At 40.3% G+C, this 17,416-nt stretch overlaps 2 long non-coding RNA genes across 4 annotated transcripts in view; both read left to right on the plus strand.

Annotated features, from left to right (window-relative positions):
* LOC118171770 overlaps nt 1-17,416 on the plus strand; it is a 225,403-nt gene that overhangs the window by 196,934 nt on the left and 11,053 nt on the right. The gene's annotated exons all lie outside the window — the stretch shown is intronic.
* LOC118171769 lies at nt 15,563-17,340 on the plus strand. Its single transcript, XR_004753372.1, has 2 exons — nt 15,563-15,690; nt 17,216-17,340. It is a non-coding gene; the product is annotated as an uncharacterized LOC118171769 (long non-coding RNA).

Here is a 17,416-nt window from a genome sequence, read left to right on the forward strand (position 1 = left end):
TATATGCTATGGAATTATAAGAAAAAAATCATGAGCCTGAGAATAGGTGTGTATTTCAGGGCAGTATTCATTGTCCTCCTACCTAAGACTGAAACAAGATAAGTTTATTTAAAAAAAAAAGAAAAATCAGTCTGTGAGGATATTATCATTCTAAAAGAGCCACCTCATTCTGAGGTAGACAAATGCTCTTTTCCATCCTGCTGACACTTCTAGGAATAAAAATAGTTGTTCTGTTTGTTCTTCAGCACTTTATTGAACCAGGACTTCAGAGCCTGGTTCACTTCGAATTCATGCTTAATGAAGCATAAGTTGTATTAATAGCAGCTATTAAATCTAGATAGTGTAATAGAAATTTCAACTCAATACAGAGAATCTGACAGTGGCTCAAGTAGCAAAGACTGGCAACGCTGAGTTTGCGATGCACTCCAGGGTTTTCAATTCAGTTCCTAATGACACTGCCCATGAATCACTGCCCACATAAGCAGAAGCCAGCTTCTGGATAAGAAAACCCCTTTACAAGAGAAAAAGGAGGTTTCAACAACAGTATCAGGGAGGCACAATGCTTTCAGAGAAGCATGGTACAGATCGTGGAAGAAAAATTTCCAGCTAGTGTTAGAGGCCAGCCTGCCAGCTTAGAAAAGCTAGGAGAATATTTTTAATAGCCTGAGAATGTCAGTACTCCAGGGGCTTGCATTGCTGGGGAGAGCAGTGCAAAAGCATACAGAGAGGAGTAATGAAAAGGACGCTGAGAGGAGCCAATCCTCGCTGACTGCAGACAGCACTGAGCCTGAGCTAATAAGCTGTGTGAAACACAAGGTGTGGGGAATGCTGCGTGGAGATACCCAGCCTGGCTTTATACCTAAACCAGCTCAGGCACAGCAGCCATGAGTAGTCTGAATTCTGCACTCTGCAGACACATCCACTCTGCTTCTTTGCAGACCAGGGAGTTACATTTACTTGGCATTTTGCCTGTCTTTTTAAGCCCTGTGCTGTCCAGCTGCCTTTGCCTCAAGCCATCATGGGAGCTTCTTCACCTATGGCACTGTTTAATCACAGATAAACAGCAAATAGATAAACTGTGTTGAATGTACTTGCCAGGTCAGAAAGGCTAATGAGTGTCTTGCAGTTCCATCTCATTCTCTGTACCAGAAGATCCAAAATACTTTATGGATTTAACTAATCAATATATAAAATACATTAAAAAAGCAACACGTGTAGTTTCATCTGGTTATTGATCTTTGCTTGTTGACCGAATGAGAGCCTGTGTTTAACTTTAGATATTTAATAACTATGGGAGAAGGGAGGAGTACTATATAGATAGACCAAAATGCTACTGATGTAGGTAAGCAGAATCTGCTCAGTCCAGCTGATACAGTGCTTAGTTCGGTTTCTTCATTTTTTTTTTTTTAAGTCCAGAAATCCAGTAGAAAAAAAAAAATAAAATTCTGTAATGAACATAATGCTTTTCTCTACCTCTGTATAGATGTCACATAAATGCAAAGTGGTCTCAATTGTCACACATAATTTATAGTGTTGCCAGTCACCCCTGTACTAATGTTTACCAGCCACCTCTCTTGCTCTATGTATAGATTAATATACACCAAGTGCAAATAATCCCAAAGTGAACAATTGCTTTCTGTGACTGTGCATAGGAGTAAAGCCCGGTTACTTGAACATTGCAAGTGGCTGTGACTTGGTGCTGAATAATTGCATTTTCAATTGTAGAAAACTTTCAGTTAATGTAACTTCATATCACCAAAAATAAGTACAAAAGAAGTCAGCAGTCTTCATATTTAAGACTTTTTTTTTTTTTTCTTTTTTGTGATTCCACAAGGTCCTGAGAAAGTGGAGATTTTTCCCATCCAGAGTCCAACTAGCAAAGCTTCTTTTTAACCTGTTATTGTTATTAAAACTTGTATTAATAGTCATGCCCAGCATCAAAAGCAAGTCTAACTCTTGTTCCTCAGCTCTCCAGTGAGTCATTCCTTCCCTTTCCCCCTAAAGACTCCCAGTGACTTATTTTTTTTGTTTCTTTCTTTAATGCCCCCTCATCCATCTCCACAATACAGCCATGTATTCAGCAGCATTCCCTCTGACAGTCTGGATGAAGGGTTTGTAAAATCTTGTTGCTGGTCCTGAATCTTCCTCCAGGGTTCATAGTGCTGCAAGCAGTGAGATGGCAGTGTTGGGGCTGTCTCAGTGTTTATTCTGTATGTTTTCCTCCAATGTTACTAGGTTTTCCAAGGAAGTAGTAGTCTGTGTGTGTGCCTGGGTGGTAGGTACTGGTTTCCATCACACAGGCTTTCTGAAGCAGCTGTTGAACAAAGGCTGACGTTTCTGGAGGAGACAGGAAAATGAACCTATTTTTTGGAGAGCGGTTGTTCAGTATCTTTTGAAAGCCAAACCACATGGAAGTGCACCAAAATGCAACCCCTTCCAGCATGGCTAAGTAGACATATTTTGAAATCCTAGCTACTTCTTGCTGTCACCCTTAAATGCGAATGGTATTTAGAGTGAATTCTCCCTGTGGTAGTTATTCCACTCAAAAGGGAGGTATTTATGAAATAGTACAACAAACCTGTTTTGACTTCACTGAAAGCTAGCAAACCAGATAACTTGTGTGTACTCTAGACTTTTGATAGCATAAATAATATTGATGCTTCCTGCTTTGATAGACTTTATCTTAACGTTTATTTTGACTAATGCCTCAGCTTTTCCTTGGCATTTACCTAAGCAATAGAGAACTAATACTTTGTATCTTATTATTTTAGACCTCTTAATTATTGTTCTAAATGGAACTGAAACCAGCCATTCAGGACAGACAGCATTTATTTATTGTGAAAAGAAACCTAAAAATGACAATGCTGCCATTAAACTGGAGAAACATATAGGATACATCCTTTGTACTCAGCTCATGGTAATTTCAGGAATTTCTACACTGCTTTCCTACTTCGCAGACTCTCACCAGCTATGTGGTTATTGTTGTCTCCTAAACACATGTATAATGGAAATGTAATGCTGTCTCCAAAGCACATGTATGATGGGAATGTAATGCTGATGGCTGACAGTTTTATTCTTAGATGGAAGCTCTGGTTCTTGTGTTTTAACTGACTCTGGTAGTCTGTAGGTCTAATTGAAAAAAAAAAAAAAAAAAAAAAAAAAAAAAGTCCCATTCACTGGAATAATGATGCCTTGATTTTGTTAGGATTTAGACTTTTAAAAACACAACATGATATAAGAAGCAGCTATGAGAATTGTGCACTTCAGAACTCTGATTGTTTTTCTGCATGGATCTCACTGCTTGTTACACTGCTTGATTTTGTCACCCCAGGAGGTCTCTCTCCACCAATATTATATTGTTTTGAGTCCTTGTTTGTGCAGAACTGGAACCTATACTGTCTATAATGGAATTTAGAACCATAAAGTTAATTAATGTAGATAATGTGGTAGAAAGTACCACATAGTTTGTTAAATATTCTGGGGGAAGTTTGTTGTGACACTTTATAGAAAAGCAGACCTATCATGAGCTGAAACGCTTTATTAATATACTGGTCAATATTTGGCAAATGTAGAGCAGTGTATTCTATCTAATTTCTACTGCTGTCTTACAGCACTATAGACCTGGGCATAAAGTTTATGAGATCAGAGATTTCTATAGCCTTGCAGAATCAATGTTCTTTTCACATTAAGCTTTAACATGTAGGGATTGCCATATCCTCATGTATTTATCATCTGCTTAACAACAACAACAACAAAATCACTATAAATAACGAATTTCATTAAGACTTGACTGTCACTACTGCAATTATCTGCTTTCCCTTAGGCAGCTGGATGTCACAGTCAGATTCAGTTTGCAAATAAGACTGGTAGTACAAGATTCACTTACAACAACAGTATTTATGACTGGTGGTAATCATATTAGGATAGTCACTTTGCTATACAAGCTTTTATGTGGGACTCAGCACCAGCAGGGTTTGCCATACGTTAGAAAAGATAACTAGAAAAGTTTTGTTAGCTCCATTTTACAGGTGGGGAAAGTGAAGTACAAAGAAAGGTGATGTGTATTTTGAAGATGGTGAGCAAAAAGGGTAGGAAAATAGACTAGGATCACTAACTAGACTTAAGGCCTGTCTCTTTATCTAGTCTACCATGTCATAATCCAAGGAGAATTTAATAATTATTGTTACCTGTTCCATGTGGTAACATGCCTGAGATTACATCCAAGAGTCATCAGGCTACAGGCTACAAAACATACAGTAAAAAAAACGTCTTGCAAGCAAAGTATTAAACCGGGGACAACAGGCATCTGAGCACCAGGCAGACAATGGAGGGCGATGAGTCAAAGATAAGGAGCTGTCCTAAAGCAGCAATTATCTAACTAACCTTCTGCGATTTCTGTGAAACTGTGGAACACACCGTATTTCTGTAAAGAGCAAGTGCTCTGAAATGATTATCTGCATCCTGGAACAGTCAGGGCAGGAACATTCCACAGTGTGGCTCAGATTTCTGAGACTGCAGATTAAGAGCAAAATTAATATCTCTATAGAGAGGCATTGCAAAATAAATTACATCAAAATCCAAGTCACCCATGGTTATTGGCTTTTTGATGTCCTGAGTACTTCCCGGAAACCTGAAGACATATGTTTTTCTTCCTCCCCACCCCAATGGCTGTATATGATAAAGTGAAGACCTCACCACCACACTTTTGTGGGAATGATATTGTATCCATGTGGTCATATAACCTGTGCATTTTCATGGAGGGCTGTGAAGCAGACAGACAGGTATGGTGAGAAAATACCTGTCATTTTATTAATGTCAGACTTGAAGGTGTAGAGATGAATGGGTGCTGTGCACACACATCTAAACGTTTTTATTATTATTTTTTAAGATACGTTTACCTTTGAAGGTAAGATTATCTTTCTTCCTTATGTCTTCTGTCCCAATATGTCCCACCTGGATGAAAAACATCGGGCTGTAACTTCTTACTTGGAGAAAGTGGGAGAATAGGCAGGAAGACTGAGAGTACTGCAGATCTGGTCACACAGCAGTGTTGGAGCTAGGAGAAAATATTTGGCCATTGCTGTAGTATGGCTGCCACAGTGCATGTTGTAGAAGGCAGCAAACCAGGAAGACTCTGAATTCTGCTGCTGGTCAAAGCTCCCTGAGCTTGTTGTTGTTGAACCTGAATAACATTAAATCACAACTAGACCACTAAGGCTTTTGTTGGCTCCTGTATTCTGCAGAGTAAACTTCATCGTGACATGAAGGAAAATACAAATCTGCTGGTCCTAAATCTGCTCTGCTTACTTTTTTGTGTCTCATAATTCTCTGTGCAACAGCAGATCATTTGACCAACTACATCTTTTAAAATGCACTGAAATATATGAGTTCTTGACTATACATGAGCCATCAATAGGTGCCACATAAGAGCTAACCATTAACCTCTGTTACTATAGTACCTGCTACTATCTTTGCCCTTGATCTTGGGACTAGGACCAGCTTCCAGTTTCTAGTTTTCAGAGCATGTTACAGGAGTGTCACTTAAATATTATGCTAGTATAAGTAATAACTTGCAAATAACCAAATAGCAATTTGTATTAGCTAACTTTTAATTTCCAATTTTTCATGCTAGTGTATCTTGTGCACGGGGCTAAGAAATAAAATGCTGGGATTTTATGTGCCTATCTTAAGAGGTTTTCTGCTTCCTGGATTGGAAAAGCTTTGTTTGCAGTATTTGACTACTTGAGATGTCTTTTTGGACTGACTAAACCAGTAAGCTCTACTGAATGTTTTTCAAAGCCTTTCAAGAAGGAAGATCACAGATGCCATCTGAGTTTCTGCAAAGACAACAAAAATTTTTAATTATGTATAGAATAAAATATAAAATATTGCCTATTATACGATAAAAGAGTTTCTTTGCATAGATTATATGATAAAAGAGTTTCTTTGCATAGAGAGTTACAAAAACCATAAAGCTGAACTAGCAGATATTTACATTGATTTTTCAGAAGCTCTTCAAGAAATCTCTCAATGAAACATGACAACATCATAATTTATTTGTTAAGAGACAGTGTTTTCTAATATTTATTTTGGAATACTCACATATGGTGGAAAACTAATATTGTTTTCTTTCTCTGAATCACTTTAATTTCATTGTGATTGATAAGGTCTATACTCAGGAGACTCAGGACTGTAGAAAAGCCCATCCTGAATTATTGGTAGGTGTTACAACTCTTTAAATTGATAGAAAATATGTGTGGTCAAAATCATCAGTGATTTGCATATCTTTTTAGCTCATTGCATAATAGACCTGTATCATGAATTAAGAGAGAATGCCAGCAATTAATGGTTACTTTGATTGGAACTAATGTGTGATATATTTTTTAAAAATAAGTTTTTTGTTTGTTTTGGTTTTGTTTTTTTTTTCTTCAAAAAATGATTATAGAAAAAAAAAAGTATAAAAACGGATTGCTTTCAAGGATGAGAGGAAGAGAAAGACAGGCAGGAATTGCTCTCTAAGGAAGGAAGGCTAATTAGTTTTGAAAAACTATTGTTATTTTTTTCTATTAAGAAAACAGGCCTTGGAGCTTTGCAAACTAATGATGGGCCTGGCCTTCCTTGGGTGGTGCAGTCAGCATGGCAACTCCTAAGTAATATCTCAGACCCTCAGGAATCTTTATTATTAAAAAGTGGAAATGATCATATTTAATTGCATGTTATGCTAGAGGGAATAATCTTTCAGGAGTGCAGGGAGGATTATTTAAATATGTCTTGTTGGCTCTCTTCAGATAAAGAGGTAAATGGAACTTTATACCAAAACCAAGTTGACGCGAATTAGTGTGTGAGGGATTTATGAAGCCCTGGCTACTGTAAAACTCTCTCCTCCTGTAGGCTGGTAACAGTGAGGATTTAATTGTGGACCAGTAGACTTTAAAAAGTAGGTGCGAATACTGCTTAAAGTAAAGGAGGCATTCTGTGAATCAGAATAACTGCAGTAAGCCTTGTAAACTGTTACCAGCACAGAATCAGAGAAAGTTAGGTTGGGACTGATGTCTGGAGGTTGTGTGGTCCCACCCTTATCTTCTCCCTCCTCTAAGCAGGGCCAGCTTCAAAGTTAGGCCCAACTGAAAAGTTAGGTTGGGCTGCTCAGGGCCTCAACTTTTTGAGTTTTGAATATCTCTGTGGATGGAGATTCCCTAGCCTCTTTGTGCCCCTGTTCTAATGTTTGGCTGGCCTCATTGTGAATTTCTATCTAATCGCAATTACCCTTGTTGCAACATCCATCTGTTGCTTCTTGTCATTTTTGGTAGTGTCTCTAAGAAAAAACTGGTGAGGACAGCAATTAGAATCTTCCTCAGTTTCCTCCAGGCTGAGCAAATGCAGCTCTCAGCTTTTCTTGATACATTTTGTACTCCAGACCCCTTACAATCCTGGTGGACCTCCACCAGATTGCCCATTTTGACAATGTCTTGTACTGGGGAACCCAAAACTGGACATAGAGTTTCAGATGCAACCTCAGTAATGCCAGATACAGGGAATAATCACTTCTCTTAGCCTGCTAGTATGTTCTTACTGACGTGGCCAATACATGGTTATGTTCACCAACAAGAGTGCACTGCTGACTCCTGCCCACCTTGTCCACCTTGTCCCTCCCTCCCCACAAGCCGTATTCCAAAAAGCTGCTTTCTACCTCTTCAGCCTCCAACTTGCACTGTTGCAAGGGCTTATTCTGTCCCAGATGTCTTCACGTTTGCCATTGCTAAAGTTTTGTCAGGCCATTTCTGCAGTGTGGTGCTGTCCCTCACAATGCTAGCTTAGTCCTCAGCTGCTCGTCCCGTCGCTTTGCTGTCACTCCCGTACGATGTGCCTGCAGTGTGAGGCAGACCGACCACACACACCTGCTTGCTAGGTTCCTGCTATTTGACAAAGGGAGACTGCTAACGCACAATTAGGACAGGATGGGATATTAATGAGATTTGACAGGTTAGGTTTTTGTTTTTCCTTAAGTCAGAAGACACTGGCTGGCAAACCCCTTAAGCTAACATGATCGGTGACTGCATTTAGCTCAACTTCTGCAATAATACCGCTATGCGTTTTTGTAAACTCAGAAATTGTGAGGAAGCAAAAGAAGGCTAAGTCTAAGTTACTACATGTTTCTCCTCTTATGTGTAAGATGAATTTTATTATGCAGCCTAAGTAAGAATAGATCAATAAATGCTAAAAATGAATATCTATCAACTGTTTATACACAATTGCTCAGAACAAATCATTACATATTTTAAGTTGGAAAAAGGCCACATTTATTAGGTCCTGTAGGCTATTGCACTTGTTTACAGATAAATATGATAATGTTTTGTGATATTTTATGACATTGACCTTCATATATGCAAGCATCTTTGATGTATGTCTTAATTGTATAAGCAAAGCCATTTCCACAGTAAATACTGTATCCATTGTATATACTATATTAAACAGTGTTCATAGAAAAGTATTTACTTACTAGTTTTTTGTTTTGTTTTAGCTCTATATATCTAAATTGTCTGATGTTTAGCCTTGCTGCTGAGGTATACCAGATCTGGCTAAACAGTGTGAATGGATTGCTAAGGCTACAGTGACAGGCTCCATTGTCTGGATGTGAGATACAGGAAGCAGGGACTGCCTTCTGCTTGAAATCTGTATATCTGTAATGCTGCTCTGCAACCATGAAAAAACAGGGTTAGGCTCACTGCCTCTTGTTTGAAGCATATAGACAAGATTTTCCCTGAGAGATTTTTCCAAATCTCTAGCCATCTGTGGGATGCTGTTCCACCAAAATCAAAAGTGCAACATCTTTCAGCGTGACTTGTGGATCCAAGCTGAGGATGCCCCATCCCTGGAAGCGTTCAAGGCCAGGCTGGACGGGGCTTTGGCCAACCTGATCTAGTGGGTAGCATCCCTGCCAATGGCAAGGGCGTTGGAGTTGGATGACCTTTAAGATCCCTTCCAACCCATTCTGTGATTTTACGATGATGACTTTTCGTGCCCAGCATGACCCAGCTAAGACTGGGGACAGTGATTAGTGGCGCAGGTTAGGCTTTTACCGTCACTGAGACTTCAGAGATGGGACTTAGACTCTTATGAAAATTCAACAGAGCTGAATTGTGTCTTAGTTTTCAGATGTTGGGTACTTAACTGAGAGCTGCTAATTAAATACATATGTTGAGTTTCTATTGTATTGTGATGCATATCATACCTTATATAATTAGTGTATCATCTCATTAAAGAATGAAATTTGGTCTAAGGAGCCAGTGGGGAGGGAAGCTCCAGACAGAGCACAAAGCAAAAAGGAGTCAGGCATATTCCTGCCTCCTGATCAGCACACATGTATCACCTGTGCGAGTGTAATTTTGACTCAGATGACTCCAAGTTATATATTTCACATTTTACTATGTGACATATTAAGTGTGTAAAATATTGTATAACCAGGTTTTTCTTTAATATTTTATCATATTTTGTCAGACTGAAATGCAGTATGAAAATAGATGGGGTGGTGCCCCGCTAGACCTTCTCTTCACAAACAGAGAAGGACTGGTGGAGGATGTGATTGTCGGGAGCTGTCTTGGGCAGAGTGACCACGAAATGGTGGAGTTCACTATTCTTGGCGAGGCCAGGAAGGGAACCAGTAAAACCACTGTACTGGACTTTTGGAGAGCTGACTTTGGGCTGCTCAGGACACTGGTTGGTAGAGTCCCTTGGGAGGCAGTTCTGAAGGGCAGAGGGGTCCAGGAAGGCTGGGCGCTCTTCAAGAGGCAAATCCTAATGGCGCAGGAGCAGTCTGTTCCCATGTGCCCAAAGATGAGCCAGCGGGGAAGAAGACCAGCCTGGCTGAACAGAGAACTGTGGCTTGAGCTTAGGAGAAAAAAGAGGGTTTATAATCTTTGGAAAAGTGGGCAGGCCACTAGGGAGGACTATAAGGATGTAGCGAGGCTGTGCAGGGACAAAATTAGGAAGGCCAAAGCTCATCTGGAGCTCAATCTGGCTACTGCCGTTAAAGATAACAAAAAACGCTTTTATAAATACATCGACACAAAAAGGAGGACAAAGGAGAATCTCCATCCTTTACTGGATGCAGGGGGAAACTTAGTTACAAGAGATGAGGAAAAGGCGGAGGTGCTCAATGCCTTCTTTGCCTCAGTCTTTAGCGGCAATACTGGTTGTTCTCTGGATTCCCAGTACCCTGAGCTGGTGGAAGGGGATGGGGAGCAGGATGTGGCCCTCACCATCCACGAAGAACTGGTTGGTGACCTGCTATGGCACTTGGATGTGCACAAGTCGATGGGGCCGGATGGGATCCACCCAAGGGTACTGAGAGAAGTGGCAGAGGAGCTGGCCAAGCCACTATCCATCATTTATCAGCAGTCCTGGCTATCGGGGGAGGTCCCAGCTGACTGGCGGCTAGCGAATGTGACGCCCATCTACAAGAAGGGCCGGAGGGCTGACCCGGGGAACTACAGGCCTGTCAGTTTGACCTCAGTACCAGGGAAGCTCATGGAGCAGATTCTCTTGGGAGTCATCATGCGGCACTTGAAGGGCAAGCAGGCGATCAGGCCCAGTCAGCATGGGTTTATGGAAGGCAGGTCCTGCTTGACGAACCTGATCTCCTTCTATGACAAAGTGACACGCTGGGTGGACGAGGGAAAGGCTGTGGATGTGGTCTACCTTGACTTCAGCAAGGCTTTTGACACCGTTTCCCACAGCATTCTCCTCAAGAAACTGGCTGCTCTTGGCTTGGACTGGCGCACGCTTCGTTGGGTTAGAAACTGGCTGGATAGCCGGGCCCAGAGAGTTGTGGTAAATGGAGTCAAGTCCAGTTGGAGGCCGGTCACTAGTGGCGTCCCCCAGGGCTCGGTGCTGGGGCCGGTCCTCTTTAACATCTTCATCAATGATCTGGACGAGGGCATTGAGTGCACCCTCAGTAAGTTTGCAGATGACACCAAGTTAGGTGCGTGTGTCGATCTGCTCGAGGGTAGGAAGGCTCTGCAGGAGGATCTGGATAGGCTGCACCGATGGGCTGGGGTCAACTGCATGAAGTTCAACAAGGCCAAGTGCCGGGTCCTGCACCTGGGGCACAACAACCCCAACCAGAGCTACAGGCTGGGAGATGAGTGGTTGGAGAGCTGCCAGGCGGAGAAGGACCTGGGAGTGATAGTGGACAGTCGGCTGAATATGAGCCAGCAGTGTGCTCAGGTGGCCAAGAAGGCCAACGGCATCCTGGCTTGTATCAGAAATAGTGTGACCAGCAGGGCTAGGGAGGTGATCGTCCCCCTGTACTCGGCTCTGGTGAGGCCGCACCTCGAGTACTGTGTTCAGTTTTGGGCCCCTCGCTACAAGAAGGACATCGAGGTGCTTGAGCGGGTCCAAAGAAGGGCGACGAAGCTGGTGAGGGGCCTGGAGAACAAGTCCTACGAGGAGCGGCTGAAGGAGCTGGGCTTATTCAGCCTGGAGAAGAGGAGGCTCAGGGGCGACCTTATCGCTCTCTACAGATACCTTAAAGGAGGCTGTAGAGAGGTGGGGGTTGGTCTGTTCTCCCACGTGCCTGGTGACAGGACGAGGGAGAATGGGCTAAAGTTGCGCCAGGGGAGTTTTAGGTCAGATGTTAGGAAGAGCTTCTTTACTGAAAGGGTTGTGAGGCATTGGAACAGGCTGCCCAGGGAGGTGGTGGAGTCACCATCCCTGGAAGTCTTCAAAAGACATTTAGATGTAGAGCTTAGGGATATGGTTTAGTGGGGACTGTTAGTGTTAGGTTAGAGGTTGGACTCGATGATCTTGAGGTCTCTTCCAACCTAGAAATTCTGTGATTCTGTGATTCTGTGACTTTAAATGTAAATACTAACAAATTTTCAAAAGGTTCCCTTCCCATATTCTCAGAAGAAGGATGAAAAGTTATTTAAATGTTTTAAAACTGCATTGAGTCATTTGGCACATGACTTGTTACTCCCCAGGAATCAGAAAGATTGCTGACAGATAAAGACCAGATATTTAACCTCTGCCACCAGAGGTGTTAGTGGATAAGGGATCTTGTTCAGGAAATGAGAAAATCTCGGTAGCTGGTGAAATAAAGATTACAGAACGTTATCTTTTATGTGAAATTCTAAAATTATATTTATTGGCCAATTCACAGAAAGTGCCATAGTGACCACAAAAATGAATCTGGTTTTATACATGTACAGATGTACAGGCCAACTTTTAAAATAACAGATCTATTTCCATTATGCATTTTGTAAACTATGTGGAAAACATCAGGATATTAACAATCTCAAATGCATAAAAAACTGCAAAGTGACATTTTTTTTAATGAAATACACCACTATGCCATGGGGGGAAGGACAGGAGGAGGGTTGCGCACAACTTATTCCCACTATATGTAAAGTTAACTTCCATGTACTTTACTAGGTGTCAACATTTACTGTACATTTTCATAAAGAAAAATTTTCTTTTTAAAAAAGCAGATTTTTTTCTGTGTTCAAAAATCATTTTAAGTTCATATTCATATTTTTCATTGCATATAGTCATTTAACTCATCATCCTGCATAAATTTCATAAATGTATTTAGCATCTGCAACAAGACATTTCAAGATGTGTTTTATGATTGTTTCACATACACATTAAGGTATTTTATATAATGAGTATCTCTCCTGGACTGAAGAGATTGTTGGTTTGAGACACAGTCACAACCATAGAGCAGGTCATCCTCTATGGTCAAAACCATAGAGTATGTGTTCATTTGAATCCCATCTGGCATATTTTTTATTGTCAATACAAGTGGCCACAATTACACAGAGATCGGGCCGTCTGCTAGGAAACAATCCCAAGCTACAAAAGAGACACTACCAACGGCAGTTACTGCTGCTCAGCAAGAACTAATGCACCAATACGGAAGCAAATCTGGGAAATGATGAACTACATGTGAAAAGTTCTACATTTTTGCAATTAGATGAAGTATCACTTTTACTGTCGAGCTACAATGAAATAAGAGGTTGAATTGTCCCAGCCAATTAGAGCCCAGAGCTGTTACACTCTGTATGAGATTATTTTTCAGGTCTTCAAATTCTGCAGCTTGAATAACATGTAAGCTATTTCATAGCCATCTGGCTAAGTCTAACCAGAAACAACCCCTTTTACCAAGCTCCAACAACATTTGGGGTGAATTTCTGATTCCTGCTCTGCTGCTCATCACATGATAAGCCACGTTTCATAGTTCCTTGCTCAGGAAGTCTTCTGTCTCCCTCTGAGTTGCAATCTCAACTTGCAAGACTTAATTGTCTCCCCACCTAATCTATTAGATTTAATAATTTATTCATGGCTCATTTTTGGAAAGGTGGTCTGAGGAGTGATGGGCATCTATAGTGACACAGGTTTTTTAGAGAGTGGAAAGGTATTTCTGCTAACTTTTCTCATGCCTTGTATTAGCCAACTCCAAGGAAGGTTATCTGTTTGATTAGGTGATGGCAATTAACATTCCGTACAATATCATCTGTACAGTGCTAGATGATGCTTTTATTAGGGAAATTTTGCCGAGCGAAGTTAACCCTGTGTGCCTGCTCCCCTGTTTGTGCTACTTCTTTTAAACAGAGCAAGTGAGGGAGACGGTTTTATTTCACTCAGGTCATAGTGAGATGGTGATGCAAGAATCCCCACAGCCTTTGAGCACAAGGACCTCAGTTGTTTTGGCTTTCAGGTACAGCCAGGTGGAGTAGAAGAAGGAAAAACATCAAGTAAAAGAGCCAAGCTGACTATGTACATCCTAACTGGCTGCCTGGGTAATCAGGCTCTGAGCCAGAGAACAGAGATTTGCTTGGGGCATGCTTGAAAACTACCCATATAGTCATCGTGACAGTCAGAGACCATATGTGCATTGCAAATCTGAAACATAATGTTAGGCACAGCAGTGCTGAGAAAGGTTGGCACGACTCTGTTTCACTGCAGCAGTTAACGTGAGGCTAGAAATCGTTTTAGAAAGTAGGAGCATTCTACCGGTCAGATCTGAGGAGAAGCAACACACACTAGTCTGTCTTAAAGAAACGTATTGGGAATGATTACTGCTAAATGCACTGAAAAGCACGGGCACATGAAAATCTCTGTTTTCATACTAGTGACAACCATTTAAATTTTAACAAATTGCTGCCTTATTAAGTCAGTGTTGTTTGTTTGGCTCCAGTGCTTACTGGTTGGCTTTGTTAAATCATAGTGACATACGAGACACTGCCACATTCACGCTGCGTCTGAACTTTTCCACACATTACTGCAAAATGTGTTTAAAATCAGGCTTCAACATCAATTTAAGGAAATAGGCTATTTATTTATTTATTTATTTTTGTAGTAGATGGAATTCCATGAAAAGTTAACAAAAGATGAGACTGAAGGAATGAATTGGGGGTGTTGGCGGGCTGATTCATAGCCTCTGTAACAAATGACCAAAGGCAATGAAAAAATATTCAAAGGATATACATCATAGTTAGAAGAATTATTTTGGGTGGTCCAAAAGGGTGTTATGGGGACTACTGAGATAAAAATTAGCAAAAGGGTTATTTAAATTAATTATCAAGAAAAGCTTTCTATGCTGATTTTTATTAGACTCTAGAATACTCTCCCATGGGAAGCAGTAGAAGCCCCAGGTTTAGAAATATGTAAGTAGCTGAAACACCCCCCCTCCCCACCCCTAAGACTAGGAAATATATTCTAGGGAGCAATTCTGTACTCTTAGCCTAATATGCTACCTGTACTACTTTTTCTTTGCATCTAATCTTTATTTCTAACATTTAATGAGTCTAGCAGCAACTTCCCCACACACTGAAATTTAAATGAAACAATTATCAGTGGGAACGTGAACCCCAGTGTCTACTAACCTGCAAGCAATAACCCAGTCTAGTACATTTATCCCTGCTTTGAGGACTGTTCGAACAGAACTGCCTATTGACCATAATCAAGCATTTATTTGAGATTCTACTGGTGCAGTATTTACAATGATATAAAAAAATATTTTGAGATATCCCCCTCGTGTTTTGGATTATTTTGTGAAGAATCTAACAATAAACATGCTAGTGTTTGATTCTGAGAACAGAGATAACAGCTTCAGCTCTCAGAATTAGACAGGGGTTACTGTTACCCCTTTTTATTTTATTTTTTTTTTTTGCATTTTGTGTCTTCAAAATCAAGGTTCCTAACTATTATGGTCAGTTAAGAAATTGGATTGTGACAATAAATTTACCTAAGGACCTTTACAACGTGGAGTAAAGTCTTTGTTGGGTGTTCCCAGTTCCTCCTTCAACCTATGGAGTATGTTGGTTGCACAAACTCTCTAAAACTTATCAACACAGTTGTTGTGCCAAAGTTCTGTTTCACGCTTCAAATTAAAATGTGTGATAACTGTACCATTATATTTGAGTCACTGCAGATCAAATGCTTTGGCCCAAATCACCATTGGACAGCCTTAGCCACAGAGCATTTCCTACTTAATGCAGGCACGGTGCAGTAATATTTGTCATGGGCTTGCTCCCTCCCCAGCTCTGCTGGAGGTGCTGTAACTAATGAACCAGCCACGGGCAGCAACAACCATTTCAAATAACTTAAGGTTCTAGTTCATTACTGCAACAACCACTTCCGTGCTGGGAATGAGGAAGTAGTATTAGGCAATTTATATATATATATATGGTTGTGTGTGTGTGTATATATGTGTGTGTATATATATATATACATGTACACACACATACCCCATCATCTCAGGAACCTGTCAACATCCTATATTTGGTTCTTCTTGTTGACTGCTGATAACTGTCAGTTCTGGACATGAAGATGGCATGTTTCCATTTTATTACTGTTTGACACTCAAGCTTTTAGTCCTTTTCTAGTAAATTCCAGGTTTTTTTCTGTTTGTCTTTTTTGTTTGTTTTTTACATCAACTGCAAACCTTAACTCTTTCTGTCCATTATTCATGGATTATTCTTTCTTCCCTCTTTTGTTCACTCTTGCCCAAACATAATTCAGTTTTTAAAAGGAACTGACTGCAATTAATCCAATCCACATTCCAAAGAACATGCCCAGTTAAAACCATCCACCTTCTCATGTCAGTATGTGCGCGTTAGCAGACCGTAGGCAAAAATTTGCTGCCAATGTCAATACTGATTTGAAATGGCATAGTAGTAACAGACTTGGTCAGGGTTATGCGGTCTAATCTTTTACATCCATTTATACATTTAAGGGAGAGAGACATAGAAAGAAAAGAAGATGTAATTTTAACAATTTGTATAGTTTTTTATTATTATTATTTTCTTCATATATCCTGAAAAATTAAACTAGAAAAAAAATTATTTGTTAATAGACCTAAAGGAACCTGAAAGAACTTTATGTCTAGCAAAGTTAAACTCTGAAAATACAAAACTGTACCCAGAGTTATAGAAAAGGAATTGGTAGGGCAGCAGAAAGCCTTTACTCCCACAGAATTTCCAGGTTTCGGAAGTGTAAGGATGTAGTGATATAGTACAATTGTAAAACTTTTGTCCTACATTTGGAAACAATTTTTCTTTGCCTTTGGCAGGCTTTATGCACCTTGCCTAGTGAAAGCTGCTCTCTTTTAACAAACAATGTACTTAGCTTTGAAAAAAATTCTTTTGCTTCTTTGCTCTCAGCAGAGGCATAAATACTGACAATACATGGCCCTGTAGCTTCTACAGCCGATGAATGCAGAATTTCCACAAGTTACAGAACTGGAAATAGGAATGAGGGCCTTTTCTGAATGCTCTTTTAAATGTCGGTAATGTTTCAAACTATTGTGGCTGTTTCCTCCTAAGCGATAACCACAGAAACAGGAGTCTCAAATTCTTGACTGTAACCATTCCCATTCATTCTGTGTGTCTACAGTGCTCCGCAATGGAGGTCTGCAAGTAGTGCTGCAACAAAATTGTTGGATTGTAACGCCAGCAAGCTCTTTGGCAGTGCTTTTCAACTATGGGGCTCACAGCGCTTTGCAAAAGATTTCGGTATCATTATTCCTATTTACAAGGAGAGAATGGAAACTTTAACTGTAACTATTGAACCACTGTCAATAACTACTCAGAAGGCAGCAAAACTCCCCTTGGGAAACAAAGAGACCTGATCTAGAGACATTCATCACCAGGAATGAAGTTATGAACATATATCACCTCCTGGCTTCATTTTCCTTCAATTGTGTGGGTATTAGAATATATATATATATATATAAATCCTATATTAGACATAAGATTGTGAAGAAAAAGTCCATGCACCCCTTCCCTTTTGCTTAGTTTGAGCATTCCAAATTTCTGTTTTATGAATGTCTTCTTTAGGGGAAAAAAAAATATATATATATATATATCCCTAAAACATACCAGGCTTGTACCCTGTCACATATAAAAGTTTAGTT

Source organism: Oxyura jamaicensis, chromosome 9 (genome assembly GCF_011077185.1).
Source record: "Oxyura jamaicensis isolate SHBP4307 breed ruddy duck chromosome 9, BPBGC_Ojam_1.0, whole genome shotgun sequence".
Taxonomy (NCBI): domain Eukaryota; kingdom Metazoa; phylum Chordata; class Aves; order Anseriformes; family Anatidae; genus Oxyura; species Oxyura jamaicensis.